We start from the raw sequence: 16,014 nt of genomic DNA on the forward strand, positions 1-16,014 counted from the left end.
TTCAGCTGTCAAAGAAGTCATTCAAAGTCTGTTAATGTACACGGTTTTACAAAATGCAATAACTGACAGTTAATAAATGAGCAGCTGATAAAGAGCAGCGTTTTGTTGAGGCAATGACTCGCAATCTTGACAGGAAATTACTTTCGAAGATCAATAGAATCCACTGACAAGGACAGAACAAACACAGCTACAGATGATTAGAACTGGCAGAATGAGCTGTCAGAATTTGACAAATCAACTGTGTCGTCAGTTTAGGTCAAGGCTGTTAATATTCAGAGGAGATTCACTTGATTCTTTTTTTATTGCTGACAATGTGTGTTGTATTGCTTGTTGCTTTTTCTGTGTCGGATGATTCCACGGCTCACAATTTACATCCAACACCAAAGTAGGAAGTAGTTTGTCTTTTATGTAGCGAGGTGGAAAGGGTGTGGAGGTGTGGACGACTTTCGAATCCAATTTTCATGCAGAAGACAGGAGTTGATATTAATGTACTACCTACTATATTAAGTCTAACCTTAAAGATCTCCACTTTACACATCAAAGTCTGTTTTCTGGATGTCGGGGAGTAAAACAAAAGTTATGTATGTAACTACAGTTCTATGAATCCTGGATGACCGCCAGAGGCGGTGCTTCAGCACTGAATGTCTCCATCTCGCGCATGCGCAGGTCAAGTGTTTATACCAACAAAGTCACCTGTGATATGTTCCAGCTGAATGTTCTCGCGAAACCACAAGGATTCTGAGTGACAGAAAGCTCTGGCGGTCATCCAGGATTCATAGATTTATAAATTAAAACTTGAAGAGTACGGTTTAGAACCTGCTCTATGTGTAAAGTGCCTTGAGATAACTTTGTTGTGATTTGGCGCTATACAAATAAAGATTGATTGATTGATTGATTGATAGAACCGTAGTTACATACGTAACTTTCGTTCTATGTCATCCTTAATGACCGCCAGAGGCGGTGCTTCCGCACTGGATGACCCATGACAACAAAGTCACGAGGAATGCCAATACATACCTCATTGAGAGGAAGCAGTAGAGGTGGGCAACAGGGACACACCCAGTGGATGGGGAGTGGCCACATTCACCCGATAGAATCTGGAGAAGGTAGTCGGTGATGCCCACGATGCCGCATCACAGATGTCCCCCAGGGGCACGCCACGCAGAGCCGCCCATGATGTAGAGACAGCCCTAGTAGAGTGGCACCTCACCCCAGATGGCAGGGGGCGACCACTGTGTTTATATGCCTGGGTGATGCCATCCACAATCCAATGCGACAGTCGCTGTTTGGAGAGAGCACAGCCTTTCTTAGAACCCCCATAGCAGAGGAACAGCTGTTCTGACCCTCTCATGCTTGTGGTCGAAGTTATATAGACCCTTAAAGCCTGCACAGGGCACAGCAGTCCTAACCTTTCCTCCCCTGCAGGGGGGGTAAACTGTGCCAGGTGGATAGGTCGGTTAAGGTTCGATGATGACAGATCCTTAGGAAGAAAAGCCGTATTCGGCCACAGAGTGACCCCTGAGTTCCTCAGACATGAATCACTCACAGAGAGAGCATGTAGTGTAAGATAATTACTTGATTACTTAATTCAGTAACCTTTAAAGTAAGAGACTGAGAACAGAAGTCGTCGAACAGCCAACTGGGACTTTATTGAAGATGCGGCAAACACAGCAAACATCAACGAAGACTATCGAAAACAGCTCACGCCTCAGCCCCCCTCCAGTCTATTTACACTACTGGTTCGGCACGTAGGCATCATTTGGTATTCTGGTTGTGCCAGGTCAAGCCGACCTGGCGTGTTCAGCCAAGATCTGGTTTCCTGGAAGCCTAACCCATTTCTCGTAATGTTGACTTCCTAACATCCTTTTAGGGATATGGATATGGCAAAGACTCCCAACACAGGCTTGTTGCGACATGCCCAACTGGTACATCTGTTGACCTTTCGTCTCACTTGTTGTTGTCACCTTTTACTATGATGCACACATATCTGCCTCTACAGTAGCTCCCCAACACGCTTCGCTGAAGTGATGGTGAGGAGAAAAGCAGTCTTAACAGACACTCACTTCAACTCTGCCTGTGCCAGGGGCTCAAAGGGACGCAGACACAAAGCGTCCAGCACCAGGGGCAGATCCCATGCTGGAGCCCTCTGTGCCTGTGGGGGTCGTAACCTCAAGGCTCCCTTCAGAAAGAGGGACACAAGTCTGTGGCACCCCACCGTGTTGTTATCAACTCGAGCATATCGAGAGGAAATGGCCGCCACGTATACCCTCAGAGTAGCAGGGGACCGTCCGCCATTCAAGAGTGACTGTAAGAACTCCAGAATTTTTGGAACTGTACAGTGTCCGGGGTCCTCAACCCTGTCCGAAGACCATACAGAAAACAGCTGCCACCTGTTCTCATACTGCATCCGGGTAGAAGTACGGTATTTTGGACAGTGTCTGAACACTCTCTCAGCAGCGGGTCAGGCCCTGCAGTGGCCAAACCCAAAGCTGCAGGCGATGAGGGTCAGGATGCCAAATGTGGCCCCCTAATAGTATAGTATAGTATACCTGAAATACTAATATTGAACAGTAATATAAACTGGTGAATCTTTAATCGATTACATTAAAGATTCACCAGTTTATATTACCTCCACCGGGACGAGATGCCATCAATTAGAACAATAAAAAAATAATCACTTGCAACTAGTTTCGCAACACCCCACAGCTCGAAGCTGCCGAATGGCCTACTGGCACCGTCAGCTGAATCCATGGCCTTTTTAACTGCCAGCTTTAATCAGCAAGTGGGTGCCGGTGCACTCAGCCACACACATCACTGTACAGAGGGGGGTGATGTGTGTGGTCCAATATCTGTTTAGCCTTATATCCATTCAATCCACACTGAATCCAACCTGCATTCAGCGTCTCTGTCCATAGAACCAGCTGTTTGTCAGCGGCAGCAGTGATAAGGTGAAATATTCTCAGGCGAGTATTTTGTATTTTTGTCCTGTCATTTATTTGTGGCGGTCTTTATAATATGGAGTTCATTTATTGTTTGAATTGGCCGAAAAGACACAAGACAAAAAGGTACAGCAAAATAAAAGACGAAATTGTGTAAACTGAAAATGGGAGATGAGACATGAACTGCAGATGGCAGACGAGACATGACAAGGAGTAATATAGGAAGTATCATCTACTTAGGATTTACCTGTTGTGGCAGTTACAAGGAGACTTGATGATAACAATACTCTTTAAATGATCTGATATGGTTTTTCTCACAAAATGTTCAATTATCCAAATCCTTTAAATTAAACCTATTCCTTCTCCTTCATTAAAAAAATACAAAATCTATGAATATGCCATTCAAAAAGACTCCTGGATGCAAGAGCTCTTCTTCTATTAGAAAATCTCCCTGACGTAATACAGTGATGGGTGGAGCGGGGATCCAGTTTCTTCATCCTGTTGTCATCCAGTGCCATTCCTTCTGGCAGGACATTACAATCCTCATCAGTCGTGGTGCCCAAGGTTTAAGTGAGGAACATTTGTACCAAGTTTTGTCCTTGTCACTCTCCCCATCACTCATGAGACTGGCATCCGTTCCCTTCAAATATGCCAAGATGTCACATCTGAGAAGCTTTTCCCCCACCTTCACCCCTCTTGTTCTACAGCTATAAAAGAGAGACAGAGAGAGAGGAAAGAAAGATTTGTGAGCTGGTAGCATTGGTCAAATGATATATTTCATACTGACTTTGACATGTTAACTCCCCAGCATTACCCGAAAGAAAATATGGGGGACACAATCCACCAATCTTGTCCCATGCACAACTTAGCTCAGCCATACCAAGCATCACATTGTCTTTTTTTTTTTGGCTGAAATTAGTGATGTGTTTAATGTGGTAAAACTGGATTTTGTCCTATATTTCTTGCAGTGTGCTCCCACTGGAGGAAGGATTGCTGCACCTAAGAACATACATAACTTACTGAGGTTGAACATAAAATCCAAACAGATCCTCACTTACACTTTAATACAATTCCATTCTTTACAGATGTCAAGCAGAGAGGCAAATTTAGCCACAACCCACATAATAATACAGCTTTCCCTGTTTTCAATAGAAGGCTAGGCTAATAAAATAATATTGATAATCAATAATCCACCCTATTGGGCTGGCTTGTAAGGAGTTTTCACCTCTGAATGACCTCCTTATAACCCCATCAGAGTCTATCCATGACTGACCATATTCTCATATGCTCTGTGTCAGGCTTCTGGAAATAAACAATAAAACAATGGTTTCTTCTCTCTGTCATTTATCAGACTTGCTCACAGTTTTTTGCTACTTATGTTGGCTTAACAGCTGGCAGATGAAGTAAACTTTTACGGAGGAGCCAGAGAATTCAACGGAACCAAACTGTCAAATCTAAGCATGAGGTATTCTACATAAGATGTATCTAGACACCTTATACAGTATATACTAAATGAGGCAAATGCTGGCTCAGTGTTTGACGTGACATAAAGTATATCAAAGATCTCCAGATATGATCCTTAAAAAAAGATATATCCGGATTCTTGAGGTTTTGGAACAGTATCATGCCAAACCAAGTCTCCATTACACAGCACAGCAAAGTAAAATAAGCAGTTTACCTGTTGGAGGTGTGCTGGTCATCTATAACTTTTCATCAAGCATCATCATCAATGTGGCTGTGTTTTGTGCTGTAGTGTGTTTTCTTTGTATTTGGTGCTGTGTTTTGTTTCTTTTCCTCTCTTGACAGGTAATGCCCTCCTCCTGCCTCAGCTGATCACCACAGCTGTACCCCATTGCAATCAGCCCCAGTATAAAGGCTCCAGCTTCTCCTTTCTGTTGGTGTTCTTATTTTGAGTGAGGGCCGTCCTTACTTGTTTGTTGAGCCTGAGTTTTTGGTTTATTATTGTTTTGATTTGTTAAATAAATCCTTGGTTTTGCCTTCATACTTGTTTCTGTTATTGGTAATACCAATTGTTACTTCCTTCCCCCCCTTGACATGTTTGGGTCCTAACAGGCTGTTTCTGTTTGAACTATTCCTCCCTGCATCATTTCTAACTGATTAGCTCAACAAAGAGCCTCAAATATCTTGTTATTTTGACAGGTTTTTAGCACCACCGATCACAATAGCTTTTATTATGAACCAGTAAAGCAGGAAATGTAGGTTTGCATTGGCAGTAACTCGATATGACTCTGATACTGGCCAAGCTTCCTGTTAGAGGCTGCATAAAGGGCCAGTATAAGATGAGGATTTTTTTTAAAAACTGAATCATGTGAAGCTACTGTAGTAAAGTCAAAAAATAAAAATATAGAGCTGGAAATTAGCGTAATAAGTACCTTTTACAGCTGAGACATTACAGTTTCAGTGTTACTAATCCCCTTCCCTAATATCTGATGATCACATAATCAGATAATAAAACAGCTGTCCAGAACTGGTATGTATTTTTCTACTGCACAATCTTCTGCTGAGTACATATCTTGGCCAGAACTCCAGTAACTACAATAAAACCTGTATCGGTTAGGCTAAATTAAAAGAGCAACACTCAAACCTCACACTGTGAAAAACAATGTATAAAACATTATGGATTCATGGGATTTAAGTTTGTTTCATGTGTTAATTCGACAAACTTTACAGTCACTCCACATTGATCTGATGTTTTCATGTACTTCTACTTTTTAGGTAGAGCCCAGCTAACTGTTGTAGCTGTGCAAGCAGTTCCACGACAAAAGGTTTTTCAGTTCCTGTGTGTGTCTGTGAAGAGGGGTGTCAGTGAATAGACGTAGTCCTGCTGTTTGATCAATATTACAGTCATAGGCCTCATTATCTCTGACCATTGTACAGTTATTGGCAATAACACGTTCTTATACAACATTGTCTCTCTTCTGCCACGTGTTAGGCTTGCTAACATTAGCAGCAGCTCAGCTCCTTGCAGTATAAGAGCTCCTTCCCGAGGCTTTGGACCGTGTTTCTCAGGCTTGAGATAAAACTAACTGCAGTCTCTGAGATAACAGGCGTGAAATGCCTTGACATGCTGTGGCTCTATATCTGAAGGGCTGAGAATCGCTGGGGTGAAAAGTTTACATAAAAACACTTTTAGTTGGTTTCTCTACAAACAGGCTCCACATGATATAAAACACAGATACAAAAGTGTGTATTTCTGCTGGCATACCCAATACATCTAAAAATCACCTTCAGCCCTCCTCAGACTCATGTTGGGAACCTGGTAGTTACTTTAGACTCAGCAAAATCAAACAAATGTAGTGACTGACAATAGAAGCGGACCCAAAAGCAAGACTCAACTCAAAAAACTGTTCTAATCCAAAGAGTTTAATGATAAGCAGGTACGGTACACGGGTTGGTAGTCAGGTTAGGCAGAGGTATCAGTATAACCAAAGGCAGAAGACAGGGTCAAGGGTCAAGGGTCAAAAGCACAAGGAGTATACACTAGAAAAAGGCTGGGACGCTCACAGGAAACTGAAGAGACAAAGAGGAGCACACAGACTAAATAAGGAAGGTGGGATAATAAGACGCAGGTGACACTAATAAGGGCAGGGCAGGTAATCAGACACAAGGCGAGGAGCACAGGATGACAGGAAGTGAAGATCTCCGAAACGAAAGACAAAGGTGATTACAAAATGAAACTGGAAATAACCGAATATGCACAAACTCAGGAACTAGATATTACAAAAACTTCCAGCTCAGCTTTGACTTTAACACAAGGGACTTGTGATTCCAGTTGGAATGGCTTGATATCCTCCCCAAGCCCAAAGATTTTAAAATATGTTCCAAAGAAATTGTTTAGTAAATATTTTACAAAATCCATTCACAGTCAAGTTAGCAAGAGGAAAAGGTATGTTTCTATGTGAAGACCAGTAGACACACAAGCAATAGATGATACACCGGAGTCTGACATTTACAGATTGCAACTAGTTCAGTTTTGTGGTTGTTAACACTAAATTTTTTGAGGACGTTTTGTTATAGGCATGTTTGGTGTTGTAGTGGTGTTTTGTGTTACCATACTTCATAATGACCAATGTTTTATTGCAACTCAAGAACAACAATGGTTTCGTTCAGCCCTTGTGCAAACTAGAGACGCATATATCTCAGTCCAGTTATCCTTAAATTCATGTTTATCAGAGGCAACCTATGTTTTTTGTACCGACTTCACAATGTAAACAAAAGCAGCCCAGGGTTTGGTTGAAGTAAAATATGTATGCCCGATGGCAGGCATGACCAAACTATTCCATAAAGGGCTTGTGTGCCTACAAGTTTATGTTTCAACCAAAGAGCACGCATGATTTGACCAATCAACTGTCTGAGTACTGAGATCAATTGATTAATTGAGTCAAGCCTGGTGTGCTCCTGCTTGGTTGGAATGAGAACCAGCAGCCACATGAACCTTTATGGTTTGGACATCCATGCCCTATGGGTTCTTACAAGTACAGGTTAGGAAAAGCTCCATGGTACAGGTGGTTAAGTTAAGGTTAAAAAGCCTATGTAAGAAGAATGTACTGTACAGAAGGAGAAATGCATTAACAGAAACATTTCAATCTGAGATTTTACCCCCCCCCAAAAAAGAAATCCAAAATCTAAGAAAAAAATCAGCCATCATTATGAAAACCTTGTGAATGATACTTTAATTTCTTCTGAGAAAGTCACATGAAATACAGTAGTCAGTGCAGGTGGTGTGTGTGTTATCTGTGTATTACTGTTCTCCAATGCACAGCTTCTGGGTGTCAGTTATCCTCTCTGGGGATCTTCTGAGTGTCTGGCCAAAGGATTAGCATGAAGATTGGAGTGTGTTTTGGGGGCAGAGAGACAGAGTGCATCCACACAGTGTCGAGGTGCATCAGAGGAGGTGGTTTAAACTCACCGGCTGAAGCCACAGAGGTGTGCAGAGAGGCTGCAAGACACCACCAGAGGGACACCAATGACACAACGCTGGCCATCGATTATTTAACCTTAATAAAATAGTCTGCTTACCCCACATACCGTCTGAATTTTATTCAGTTCATTATATGCCACCTATTTTGGTGTTGTAACAGATGAATAATGCAGACATCCCTCTGATCTTGAGGTATGAATTTAAAGATGCTGTCTCACATTTTCTACTTGAATAGCCTAAAGCTGATATGTTTTTGGTTCCTTTTTAGAATTTAGATTTCTTACAAACTAGATACACAAATCTATTACATTTAGTGTAAGAGGAGGTGTGCCGCCTGTTCCTGTCTGAAGGTAATGACACAATACTTAAAACGAAATGCACTGAACATATGGTGGCTGCATAAGAGGTAATGATCTAAACACCGGCCCCTCCATTATTTTCCTCCGGCAGCGGTACACAGATCTTTGTTCTGCTGTACTCTTCCCCTCTGTGAGAGCAATGAGACACATATAGTCAGACCTGAACCATTTTCTCCTGAGATGAGATGAATTAAGTATTGATTTATGATTATTCCCCCACATCAAGGACACAACACGAACGGTGTGAGCTGGAAAGCATTCTCGCCACGTCACTATAACGTCAGCGTCAACTGACAGCAACTACTCATCTGGACTTTGATAAATACAGATACATTTTTTATGTCACCTGGTGCTCCCTGAGGAATGGATGTAGGCCTTCAAACAAAGATCAGTCAACAAAGTACTCTCAGGATTCTGTTTATACCTGTGGCAAGAAAAGGATTAATGGATGATACCACATCGGTCATCCAACAAGACAGTTGAACCAGGCTCAACTTTTGATACTATGCAACCTGACGTCATTCAGAAAGGCACTCTGACGAGGGCACATTCCTTGTGGATTACTTTGTGTTGTGAATGTCTAATTAGACTGTTTACCATGTGATCGTAATGACGATGACAATGACTTTCCAGGGTTTTAACATCCACTGTGAGTATTATAAACCACTGTTCAAACAGTGATTTGGCTTTTGATAAGCCTTCAACACCTTAAACTATAGCTCCATCTGGACTATTGGTGCATTCCAATAGTACTCAGAAGACGGAATTTCCGAGTTCCCAGTTGGAAATTTCAACCGGGACATTCCCTGAAGTCGGATTTTCGACTCGAAAGGTCGGACAAACATCACCAGCCCCGACTTCAAAATCCAAGATGGTAGCCCTGTGCATTCGTAGTGTGAAAGTTGTAGTAATATCTTGTTTATTAGCAGTTATGTCTTATTTGTGTCTCATTGAATAGGTCGTACACACAACACTGTCCAACTTCTATCTGTGGACGTGTTACTACACTGTTTGTATGCACAAAATACACTGAAATGCGTTTTTATCAACTGGAATTGATCTCATGGGCTAACCTGGCTAGAACTGGTTTTCTGACTTCTAAACTGGAACAATTCAAACTCTGGTGTGACGTTATTCCCAACTCCGACTTCCAACTTCAGAGGAAAATGGAACACAGCAATTGTCTCACTGGTACCTTAAACAACACACCCCAACCGACACAACCCCTTGTACTGTTTCAGCGCAAGGCTGTTTTCAGTTTGAATGTCGCCATACACACAGTTTCAGTCTTAAGTGGACCAATTGCAGGCATTGATTTTCCAATATAAAGAAGTTGCCCAGATATCAAAATTAATCTGGCCCATACTTGGACCACATGTTGTGTTTCTTCTGGCCCAGTATCAGGGATCCAGACTAACTTTTTTCACCGCTGTCCCAGAACTGTCCCGAAATTTTAACCATCCAACAAAATATCCTGGCACTACTACAGTTCATATGTTCTTTACAAGTTTCATGTTCTTTCATTTCAATAGTGTTTATTACAGTTGCAATGCCATGCAAATAGATTATTAACTTAGTTTACATTCCAGCTAACAGACTTCTCAGCTAACTATCAAGCTACATAATTTGAGGGGTGGGTAACAGTGTTTACCTTCCTCTCCAACCTTGGTGACAAGTTTAAAATACTTCAAATACTCCTTATGAGTTGTTTAGTGCAAACTGACCTTTGGAAACCTAAAACCACATTTAATGCTTTAGGGGCTTAGTGGTTTAAAACACAAAAGTCGCAATGGACCAGACCTGAACGTTACATCTCAGCAGATAAAAGAGTTAGTTGAAAAGGAACAACCCAGACTTTCACAAATGTAGCCAGAGAGTGGGCCAGAAATTGATGGCGAGGGAGGTCTGCAGGAGAAAACTGAGTGATCATTGACTTGCGCCTAAGTTCCCCCACAGGTACTTAGTTGGTTCCCATAGAGACGTCTTTGCTACAGTATTTTTGTTTGTATTTACTTTGATCTCTTTTTACTGAGCGAACAGGCTCTAAGAACAAAATAAAGTACAATAAGCCCTCAGAGTTTAGGTCAGACAATTTTCTGAACAGAATTCTGAACAACTTTTTTCCCTCCACTTCCCTTTGTTTCACCTCTCTGATAACCCAAGGCTTGTACTGTGATAAGCCAGCAAACAGCTTTCCCATTGTTTCCCCCCCCTTGGGTGTGCTGTTTTGCATGCTTGGATTATGCATGAGATTTTTTTCTAATTCTTTTATTTTGTTTTTCCTGACTTTTATGTGTGTATATGTTAAAATGTGGATAAGAGTGCATATAATAGAGCCTATGGGTCGATTTAACATGTGTTCAGTGGGGATTTGTAAATGGTAATGGTAAATGGCCTGTACTTATATAGCGCCTTTCTAGTCTTTTCGACCACTCAAAGCGCTTTACAATACATGTCATTCACCCCATTCACACACATTCATACACTGATGGCAGGAGCTACCACGCAGGGTGCCAACCTGCACATCAGGGGAAGCTAATCATTCATACACATTCATACACCGTTGGCACAGCAACGGGAGCAATTTGGGGTTAAGTGTCTTGCCCAAGGACACATCGACATGTGGACTGGAGGAGCCGGGAATCGAACCGCCAATCTTCCAATTGGTGGACGACCGCTCTACCTCCTGAGCCACAGCCGCCCCTTAGTAATTTGTGTGAGTGTTGGCATAAGTGTGCCTGTGTGCACAAAAGAAGAGTGTGTACTTGTGTCTGTGCACAAGTGTTGCAAATCTCTTGCCTTACAATATTATATTACAATACAATATTTCCTGTGGGGAATTATTATTACGTAAATAATTTAATTACAACTAACAAAATGTATTCTGTGCTTATTGCATTTACACGTGTTTTAATGTTATCCACATAAGTACACAATAATAACCTCTCTTACTTAGATTAATTCATTTGATTTTCAAATTCCCTGTTCTGTGTTCCCCCAACCCACTGGACATTTGCCTCTTGCTCTCATTTGCACACTGCACACTTTCCTGCATGCTCACTCAACCAGTGTGCCACAATTTTAGCCATCCGGAGAATTGTATGCATTTTATATTTGGGCTCAGAATTGAAGGCACAAATATATTTCCACAGTAGGCTAAAGGTTACTAAGAAAGTGCAAAATCCACATTAACAATTCTATCAACAGTGCTTGTTTACTTTATACAAGCACTACTACAGACTTCAATTAGACTGAATGGAATAGTCAGAATTCTCACCTTTCATTGTCAAAGGTGATGTGATCGCTTACCGACGTGCATACTGATGTGTTTGATCAGTGTTGTGTTCACAGACAAAAAGTCCACAACATATTATCAGAGGCTGAACTTGTATAATGTTGATCACATTTACCATCTAACTTTATTGTGTTAGAGTGCTAACAATTGCCAATTAGCACAAACACAAAGTACCTGACCTGACGATGCCGCTAGAGGAAAGGTTATCGCCACAGTTATTTGGTATTAGGGCAACATGAACATATGAACCACATGTTAGGCAAGCCATCCACTAGCTGTAAAGACAATTCACTCAAAACCACAAACATTAACCTCATGTTGGCGCTAGATTAAAAGTGAATGGTTCACCAGAGTAAATAGGATTCTTTCTCTTGGGAATATTCGTATAAAATCGAATGGCAACCCATCCAATAGTTGGTTTGGAATCATCCCAGTAAAGTGAGAATCTACTATTGTACTGTTTAGTTGTATTGAGCAACTTACCGGAGTGCTAGGAAGTGCATTGGTTTGAGGTAGGAATATGACTCCCAATGGAACAGCATTTTGTTTGTTGATTGTGCACAAATATATGCTAACAACTGATTCACATCATCCATCAACCATTGCTTCCTTTATTCCATTACAATTATGTTGTTCTGTTAATATAATACAATATATGTTAGAGATAAAGAAAAGTGTTTTAAGGTATGTACTGGTTGCCGCAAGTGAATTTACATAATCTGTTAAGGATTCTAAGAGAAAACACAGGTCACATTATGACAATTTTAATGTTGGTGGAGGAACATAAGAAAAAAGAGTGTAAGGCTGTAAAAGTGCTGCATGGCTTTCATGTGCTTCCTTACCCCTTTTATAGAGTGTAGAGCAACATCTTCCAAAATCAGGCCATGTACCATACAGCCAATCTTAAAGAGCCCTCAGCAGCAGCAGCTGATGAGGACCCCCAACCAGGCCGTTTCTGAGGGACACGGTGAACTGCTCCTGCAAGGCGACAGGCCTGCCATAGGAAGAGAGCCCAGCGGCGCCCACCGATATCTACTTCAGAGGAGAGGCTCATCCACACTAGAGTGCCCGAACTGTAGCTCCTCCATCAAAGCAATCTCTCCTCCTCTACATGAGCATGAAGATTTTTAAGAGCCTTTTCTAAGCTCCCTCCAAGAGGCACACAAGGAAATTCATTCATCTGTCAGCTGAAGGGGACAAATAAAAAGAACCACCTCTGCAGCTAACATCCATCAACTTGTACATGATGTATGGGAACTCAAGGGGTGCAAGGGGTGCATTTGAAATCAAGTATGACACACAAACTCTCTCTCAATTACAGCCTTTGACTGCTTCCTTTGTCGACTATGAAAAGTTGTGTTTTAAGATGTTTACAAGACTAGAATACTACTCTGTGAGTGGTGCTTAGAGATCAATGTTAACATCCTCACAATTTAATGCTAACATGCTGATGCCTGTACAAAGTGTTGGTCCAATCTATCTGATACTTTTTAAGATATTTTTCACTGGATAAAATAATTTTTCCCTGCTGGTGGTGCTTGATGAAAAGTCACCAAAGTCATTCGAATTTATCCTCTTCGCACCTTGGATGTTGGTACCAAATGTCATGCCAATCGATCAAATAGTTGTCAAGACATTCTGGTCTACACCAATGTGGTGGACTGACCAACTGACCGACATTGCCATTCATAGAGCCACGCTGCTACCATGGCAAAAATAAAATAAATCTTTAATGGTGTGTTTAATTAAAAAGAAACATGAAATTTTAGAAAAAACAAAAAATGGCAACTTCATGATGGCGCTAGATGAAAAGTCAAAGGATCACTAAGATTTTCTGGGGACCATGAATGCATGTACAAAATTCCATCGTCATTCAAAACTTCAATGAAGTCCAGTCAATTTTATTTATAAAACCCAAAATCTCAACCTAAGTTATCTCAGGGCACTTGTTTCACATAGAGCAGGTCTAGACTCCTCTGTAATTTACAAACCCAACATTCCTCTATGAGCAAGTACTTGGCAAGAGTGGAAAGGAAAAACTCCCCTTTAACGGGAAAAAAACCGTAGGCAGAATCATGCTCTGGGTGGGCGGCCATCTGCCTTAACCAAGTTGGGTTGAGAGAGAAAAAAGGAAGCATTGAGGGAAGACAGAGACACAGAGAAGCAAAATATAACAATGATAATAATAACAGAAATATGACTAATGATAATAGTGGTAGTAATGGTTTAATATGAAAAATGATAATAGACTAATAATAATAAAAGCAGTAGCATGTAGAATGTCAAGCTCTCCAACCAAAGGTCTACTGCATGACAAGTTAGTAACATGGAGCATGAATGCATCAAGAGTAGGTATATTATTAGATAATGTATTTTAATAATGATGTGTTGGGGGCCAAGCACAATAATTTAAGTTTAGTGGCAGAAAATTGCAGCTCATCCAGGTCTTTATGTCCTTAATGCAAGCTTGGAGTTTATTCAACTGCCTCATTGACTCATTGATATGTGTGTGTATATATATATATATATATATATATATATATATATATATATATAACGGGGTATCATCTGCATAAAAAATGAAGATATATGGAGTGTTTCCTAATTATATTACTTAGAGAAAGTATAGGTGAATGGTATTGGTCCATGCACAGAACCTCCATGTCTCACCTTTGTGTGCATGGATTCATCCTTAACATGTACAAACTGGAATCAATGTGAAATCGATCTGATAAATAGGATTTAAACCAGCTTAAGGCAGTTTCTTTAATGCCAATTAAATGTTCTTGTCTCTGTAATAGGATGTGATGGTCAATAGTGTGAAATCCAGCACTAAGATCTAACAGGACTAGTACAGAGAGAAGTCCTTTGTCCAATGCGATTAGGTTATTTGTAACTTTAATCAGTGCTGTCTGGCCAGTGCTACTATGTGTTCTAAATCTAGACTGTAAATCCTCATATAAACTATTGTGAAATACAAAGTCACACAACTGATCGACGCTGTTATCTCATGAATCTTGGAGAGAAAGGGAAGGTTAGATATAGGTCTATAGTTGCCTAAAATGCCTGAATCAAGAGTCACCTATTAATAAAGACAGATTGGTTATTTCTAGTACAGAAGTGCTAACTAAGGTTAAAACTTCTTTAAGCAGCCTAATTGGGATGGTGCCTAAAAGACAATTTGATGGTTTAGATGAAGTAATTGTTGAGGTTAGTTCTGGATGGTTTACAGGAGAAAAGAGTCTAAATATATATCAGGTTTTACAGCTATTTCTAAGGTTCCTGTGTTTAAGGATAAATGGGTGCCTGTAGCTGACGAATTTTGTCTGTAATAGTCAGGATTTCATCATCAAAGAAGCTCTTGAAGTCGTTACTGATGTGTGCACCAAAGTGGTCGACCAATCAACAGACCAACTGGCGGATATTGCCATCCACAGAGCCTAGATGGCTAGAAATCTGACTGATGACAAACTTTTGTAAAATGTGGGGAAAAGGTTTTATGTATGGAAGACAGAGGCCTTTTTCTTCTGCTGTGCCTGAGGTACATACATACACACATACATGCTGTATATCGCGTATTCTTGGTGAAATTAACCACAAAAAAGTATGTCCATTGGAAACTTTCTCCCCAAGTAAAATCATACAGCAGATAATAACAAGCTACTTTTTTCTAATAGCTCTAGGTGGACTATTTTCTGCTGGGTGACGCCATGAAATGCTTTTATTCTGATAATATCCTGCTCTTTTGTTGTGTTGAATAATGTATTACTACAAAGGCAGCGAAAATACAAATAACTCAGCTGACCCTATTTTCTATTTGTGACATTAGAACCTCAAGGACTTGGATGGGGGAAAGGAAACAATAGCTAATAGCTGATGGTCTCTGGTTTATATCTCTTCAAGTGGAGAGAAAGTACATGTTGCACAACCAAGGAATGGAAACAGGGACTGGATGGAAAGAAGACATCATTTTTAAAAGCCTTCCTGATTCTGAAGATTGTGTGAAGTCCGGGCTTTTCCATCTCTGCTTTGAAGAATCTAAGCAAAATCCAGTTTTTGCATGATCAGATATGTTAGCGTAGCCTTAGCGATCTGTTGCTTAGAGCTTTCACAAAACCCTCTGTGTTTTAGAGTGAATCGATTTGTGCAGTAATGATTGATTGTTTTCATGGCTTCACATCTAAGTGGATTATTTACCATGCTCTGTAATGCCATAGAACAAGGAGACCTCAGAGATAGCTTAAGCGGCAGAGGCATTCAGAGTCATCCTCGCATGACAAATCTCCCTTCTTCTCAACACACACACACACACACACGCATATACACACACACACCTTGGTTTTTCCAGTTTTAACAGAGCTGCTTGGATTCTTCTTCTTTCACTAGCGAAATTAGGATGTGGATCCTAACTTTGGAATTTCCAAATCTACACTTAATTGCTGACAGATTTGTGTCATTTTTGGACGTAATTTTAAAAAA

This window comes from Scomber scombrus, chromosome 21, assembly GCF_963691925.1.
Source record: "Scomber scombrus chromosome 21, fScoSco1.1, whole genome shotgun sequence".
NCBI classification, from domain to species: Eukaryota; Metazoa; Chordata; class Actinopteri; order Scombriformes; family Scombridae; genus Scomber; species Scomber scombrus.